A 7,500-nucleotide genomic window follows, 5' to 3' on the forward strand; every position below is an offset into this window, starting at 1 on the left:
AATGTGGAGGGAAGCGGGGTAAATGGCCGATACTACTGGAAGGATTCCTCTTTGGCTGATAGGTACTGTAACTGGTATTCCTGTGATTGGTTCAATAGGTATTTTCTTTTACGGTTCATACTCCGGATTGGGCTCATCCCTATAGTGATCGGATGAGAACCGGATTGTGGACATGAAAAAGTAAGAACTCAACAGGACCTTACCCCTCGAATCAGACAAAACAAAGAGGGGTAAGGTCCTGTTGAGTTCTTACTCTTCCAGCGAGACTTTGATCCATTTCATAACATAAAGGTTGGAAATTCATTCAGTCAACATAAGAAGAATATTTGATTCGTAGAAATGACAAAACGGATCCTTTGCTTCGATCCGATGTTTAAAACCACCCCATTCCTTTGTTTCTAATGATGTTTTTGAAGAATTTAATCCCTTGATTGTCATAGTATCTGTTCCTCTATAGTATGGACGGACTCTTCCGAAGCAAGAAGAAAGAAGGAATCAATCGATTTTATGGATGACACAATATGGATTTCTACAGATGAGACATTCTTCAAATCAATTCCAATTAGTATGGAAATGAACCTTACTCCATAAATAAAATTTCAAGCAAAAGACACTTAATTTAATGCCCGAGTGTGGTGAAAAAAAAAAAGTGAAAATCTTGGATTTTTGCACATATCCAAATCCTTATTGATTATCTCATCACAGCGAAAATTTGCTTTTTTTTTTTTTATAAGTTCATTGAAGAAGTTCTATTTGCTCAATGAGTGATTCCCCCCGCCCCCCCCCTTTTTTTTTGTTTGTCCACTACTGCTTATGAATCTAAAGAAAGAGGTTATAATAGTCCTGGAAAAGAAAATCGTAATCTTTAACGAACAGGATCAAGAATCATTATTATTTCCACACAGGAAAAGGGTGAAAAATTCCTTTTCTTGTGTGGAAGATTAGTAAGACGAGCAATCCCTCCTAGAATCATTTGTTACTTTCATTTATTCCTTGCCATTTATTTTCTTCCTTGCCTATTATCTAATAGAATTCGATTCTATTAGGTACAATAGAATCAAAAACTATTGATGCATTACATGGCATTTATAATCTGGGATTAAGAGGCCTGGCATAGTCACACCACTCCAATTTTTTTTTTGAAAAAAAAAAAAATGTCAAGTAGCCTTCTTCAGAATATACATATTATTACTAGGAACGGGGCACAAACAATTCCTGACATCTCGCCGAAAAACAGTATAAAGAAAAAAGCTTTTCATTATTTTTTTGATCATACATAATTGCATCGATCAACAATAGTTCGTCTCTTTTTACCAATTTGATGGATCCATGTATCTAGAAATTCATTTCGGACAATTGAACCTTCTCAAACTGTTTCTTTTTAAGAACCAAAAAGATTTGTGCCAGAATAACAGATACCAAAAAGAACAACAACCCTTGGACACGTAATGGATCTTGAAGTACTATTTCTGCATCTCCCTGACCAAATCCACCCACATTAGGATTACTCGTTAATGGTTGATCAAGCTTGATAGATTCACCCTCTGAAACAAGAAGTTCCGGTCCTGGAGGTATAATATCAATTACTTGGTGTCCATCCGATGCATCAGCTATGGTTATTTCATACCCCCCTTTTTCTTTACGTACTATTCTGCTTACTATACCCGCTCCTGTAGCATTATAGACTGTATTGTTACTCTTACCCCCATCGGGATAAATCTGGCCCCTTCCCCTGTTCCCACCTACGTATATAGGATATTTTAAGAAGTTAACGTCTTTCTTAGTAGCAGGGTCCGGAGAAAGAATGGGAAAGACGATTTCACTATATTTCTGACCAGGAACAGGACCTATCACAAGAATATTTTTTTTAGTGGGGCGATAACTCTGAAAAGACAGAGTGCCTATCTTTTCTTTCATCTCGGGAGAAATACGATCGGGGGGAGCTAATTCGAATCCATCGGGTAAAATAAGAACAGCCCCCACATTCAAAGACCCCTTTTTACCATTAGCAAGAACTTGTTTCAGTTGCATATCATAAGGGATTCTAACAACTGCTTCAAATACAGTATCAGGAAGCACAGCTTGTGGAACCTCAATATCCACGGGTTTATTAGCTAAATGGCAATTGGCACATACAATACGCCCAGTTGCTTCTCGTGGATTTTCATAACCCTGCTGCGCAAAAATAGGATATGCATTTGAAATAGATGTCCTAGTTATTACATATATCATGATCGATACGGAAATGAATCGAGTCATTTGTTCCTTTACCCAAGAAAAGGTATTTCTATTTTGCATGGTCCAATCATTGATCCCGGAAATTTCTACAATAAATTAGGTAGGTAGCTAATATAGTTAGTATAGTATAGTTCCCTATCCACGATTCTGATATTGTACTGGAATAATTGTACTGGAATATAGGAGGAATCGAATTCCCTGGACGGGTAAAAGTATAAAGAGTGGGATTATTTGATTGATATCAGCGGATCAAATGAGTTCTTCATTCATTCATTGAATGATAAATGACTACAAGTGAAGGAGATACACGATTTAAATAATGGAAGATCCAATATTTCAAAATTGTATCTAGAATGACTGGAAAGGTAGAAACAAGACCAGATATAATTTGATCGTTATGGGAAAATCCAAAATCTTTGTAGATCGAGCCAATCATTAGTTCCCAACCATAAGGCGAGTGGAATCCGATACATAAATCAGTTAATAAAAGAATAGAAAAAGCTTTTATTGTGTCACTTAAGTTATAGAGGAATTCCTGAACCCAAGAATTCAAAATGAGAAGTTCTTCATTACCCAGAATAGAATAACCGCTTAGAATAGCGAAACAGATTATATTTGCCGAGAAATCCAAAATGATATGGATATGATCTTCATTGTGCATTTTGATCAATTGTATCGTTTCTTTGTGGATTCCTATACGAAACTTTTGTATCTGTGTCTCCTGGTAGTCCTTTATCATTTCGTCCAACAGGAATAGTTCTTCTAATTCTATGAATCTTTCTAGAACGTTATTTTCTTGAATATCATTCAAAAAAGTTTCGGATTGCCTGGTATTCCACCAATGGAGTAACCCAAGGTTCCAGACTTTTATTAAATGAGAGAGAGATCCACCAGGGCAAAAAGACTATAGATGCAAGATATGGGAGGGGAGTCAATGCTTTTTTCTTTTTTGGCACTTTTTTTTTTTCATTGTTTAGTCCTTGGATCTGGAAAGAATATAGAAATAGAATCAAATAAAAATGAAATGAAAAAATAAGGGCCCATTTCAAATGAAAGAAATAATCAAATATTGTTTCCAGATATCCCATGGTCAAATTCGAACCAATTGCATCTTCATTTGTTCCTTTCGATGAATGCAACCACTTGAAGTAATGAATATTATTCGGATTTTGAGACAAAAAAACTCCCCCTCGATCAATCAATTATTTCGAAATGTTTGGCTGGCTACCCACAGCCCAGGAATAATTGAAGGGATATTTTTGAAGAATATTGATGATGAAATCCGAAAGGAGTGGCAAAAGGAGAGAGAAATTGGATGGTTATGAAAGATCCAATCGTTTGGCCATCAAGGAGCAAAAGAGAGGATAAGATAAAAAGAAAGATCGATTGACAAATGACAAAAGGGAGATAATTTATGAGAGATGATCCATCTGTATCTAACGTATCAATTCAAAATATTGGGCCTAAAAAGATGAATTCTGTACTGTATTCCGAAATGTTCTGATATGTGTGATGAATACATACTTATTGGACTTCTTACTAATATGAAAGAATTGAGTTGAGTTCCATATGCATAAAAATAGTTTTGGTGGACAAAACTTGCTTCTTATTATGGTTGTTCCATATATGCCTGCTTGCTTGCTTTATTCTATAGGCCACAGTACAGCGGCATTACCAACAGAACGGGTGAAATAGAATCTAACATGATTTGCTCGAATGAACGTTCCGAAGAAACTTCGCTTATATTAAAAGTAAAAGGGGATTCCTGAGCTCCTTCCCTCATACTGAGAAAGAAAACATTCATTCTTCATCACAGTTTATTTCAAAATACTTCAATTGGTACACGCAAGAAATAGGCCGATTCGGCAGCTTTTTGTTCAATTTCTCGTGGAGTCAAATTCTCATCAGTTCGAGTCAAGGGGATAGCTCCCTGGCCTCTAATTTCCATATAAAGGACACGACGGGAATAAAGGCCCTCTTTAACTTCCATTCTGATCGACTGGATATCTCTCATAAGAAATCGAAGGAAGATTCGACGATTTATTCCAGGAAATCCCCAACGAAAAATACACACGACCCCTTCTTTTCTATCGAATCGATCATAACCACTACCCACATTCCACGAAATTGTGCACCACAAATAGGAACTAATGAACAGACCCGCGATCCCATAAAAAGACATCACGATCCCTTGTGGAAAAAAAATTATTTGCTGAGACGGGAATAAGGATATCAAATTCCTACCAAGATAACTGGAAGTTCCAACCAATAAGAATCCTAGCGAACCTAAAAAAAGGATAAAGGCCCAGCAGAAATTACTTGTTTTTCGAGACCCCGTTATAAGTTCTATCCATATACGTTCTGATCGCCAGTTCATACTAGATCCAGTTGCATTCTATTGGAATTGAGAGAATAAGCCAAATGAATTTGACTTTACCTTTTTGGCTCCCGAAGTAACTCTCATCAACTAGCACTATTATGATGTGAACCCTTAGCAGTAATTCATCGAATTGGTTAGATATAAAATAATAACATCCCCTTCATATGATCCCATTATGTATATCTACATAACATATAGATACATTTACTTTCTATTTCAGATATAGATATCCGCCGATCTATTTTAAAACAGCTATACCCGCATATACATGCATTTATCCATAGATCATGTATCTGCATGCATAACATAACAGCCTTTTCCTTTTTATTTGTTATTTGTATTATTTTTGTGTTCGAGGGGAGCCACATATCGTACCATATTCCACTAAATAGGTATCTGTATTATGATCCAAGTCCAAGTGTTGAAATAAATTGATGAGATTTAGTCCCATCGGATCTAAACAATCTTGTTTTTTTGAACATGAAGAGATAAAGACGCCATTGCAATTGCCGGAAATACTAGGCCCACTAAAGGCACAAAAATAGAGGGTAAGTTGAGATCTGTCATAGAATAGGTGCCTCGATTTAATATTTGTACCTGTTATAAAAGATATCTCCTGTTATAAAAGATATCTTATGATAAGTCTATCTATTATAAGTATTATAAGTATATAATAAGTTCAAGGAATGTAGAACTAAATAAATGTACCTATTCATCTTTCTACACGAAATATACGTATGATAATCCGCTTTATTATTCTTGTTCTCCCGTCCTTATCTTTTTATTTTAATAAGGAGAATAAGGGGTTTATTATGAGTTCCCCAAAAATTCGTTAGAATCTGATCCAACAGGAATTCATAGTCAAGTCAAAAATGGAGGTTCTCGGGAGATATAGAAATATACAACACTTCGATTCGATTTATTTTATTCTATTATAGGTTTTCATTACTTGAATTTTGATTCAAAGGAAAGAAACCATGTAGCTGAAATAATTCACTCAGAACACCCTTTAAAGGATTACGTGGTACGATTGAATCGAATAAGCCCTTATGGAATGAATACTCAGCCGCTTGTGAACCGTCGGGTACTGTCTTATTCAATGTTTGTTCAATTACTCTTTTACCCGCAAATGCAATGTAGGCATTGGGCTCGGCAATAATGATATCTCCCAACATACCAAAACTGGCTGTCACTCCACCGGTTGTAGGAGATGTAAGGATTGATACATAGAATAACTTTTTATTTGATTGATAATTATATGAAGCGGAAGATATTTTCGCCATTTGCATCAAGCTCAAACTTCCTTCTTGCATGCGTGCTCCTCCAGAAGCACACACCATAATAATAGGTAGAGATCCATTAGTAGCATACTCGATCAAACGGGTTATTTTCTCGCCTACTACGGATCCCATACTACCCCCCATGAACTGAAAATCCATAACCCCAATTGCTATGGGAATACCATTTAGTTGACCTATGCCTGTTTGAACAGCCTCGGTTAAACCTGTCTTTCTTTGATAAGAATCGATACGATCTCTATAAGGTTCCTCCTCCGAGTGAAATTCAATGGGGTCGATAGAGACCATGTCTTCATCCATAGGATCCCAAGTGCCCGGATCAATCGAAAGTTCGATTCTATCTGAACTACTCATTTTCAAATGATATCCACATTGTTCACAAATATTCATTTTTGACCTAAAAAATTTCTTATAATTTAATCCATAACAATTTTCGCATTGAACCCATAAATGTCTGTATTTTTTATTTATATCGAAATCATTAGATCTTCCTCTTATATTGAAATCGCTGCCATTACCACTAGTTCTTATACTTGAACTCCCATTGTCACTAACACTTACACTTTCATTACAAATGAAACTAGAAATGTAACTGTCACCGTAATTGTCGCTACTACTTGAAATATAACTCTCAATACTGATTTCAGGATGAAGATAACTATCAATGCAACTATTAATGTGATTATTCCAACTATATTTAATATCATACATGTAACGATCATAATAGCGATTGTTACTCTTAGACCCACTATTCAGATAACTAGAATTCAGATAATTAGAAAAAGGACTTTCTAGTTCACTCAGAAAAGAACTATCATTGTCAATCTCAAAAATCTGATTTTCAATATCAAAATAGACGGAATAACTGTCCCCATTACTATCCCTAACTAAAAAAGTGTCATCAGAGACGAAACTCCAAATGTCCCTGATACCAAATAAATCATCAACATTATTGCAACTATAACTGCCACTATCACTCCAACTATGAATGTTTTTATCCGTATCATTTATAATGAGGTCTTCACTTCCACTGGTATTTCCAATAGCACGACCGAGACTGTTCATTGATTTACTTAGCCCACACCTGTGTTCTAACTCCTCGTTAGACAACATCGAATTGAACCGCCATTTTTCCATAGAGCCTTCCTGCCCCCTATTTGAAAATACAATAAAATAACAATAGATGAATAGTCATTCGATGAATAATCATTTTACTATTTCATTTACTATCGGAATAAGCATATAGATCCAATCACTAGGATAGGATCATTAACTAATAACGAGTGAGTATTGAAAAAAAAAAAATGATTCTTTTTTGCGGGAATTGGGGATATCAATTCACTATATCTGATGGAACCTTTTCTTCATGAATTCTAAATAGAAAGAGAGGTTTCTCCAATGTCGTGTACAAATTCTCATCGAAAAGAGAAAGAGAAATATGTGTTCTCCCCATGAAGAATTCATTTTCGTATAATCTCGTAATCTCGTAAACTCATAGATTAGAATAATCAATTTCGATTACAACACGGAATGAAAAGGACAATATATAGGATAGGTAGAAAGGGTTGTGACCTTTGGCTTGAT

The sequence above is a fragment of the Tasmannia lanceolata genome, unplaced genomic scaffold, assembly GCF_043159265.1.
Source record: "Tasmannia lanceolata isolate RefF3 unplaced genomic scaffold, GAP_Taslan_0.1 ptg000879l, whole genome shotgun sequence".
NCBI lineage: Eukaryota > Viridiplantae > Streptophyta > Magnoliopsida > Canellales > Winteraceae > Tasmannia > Tasmannia lanceolata.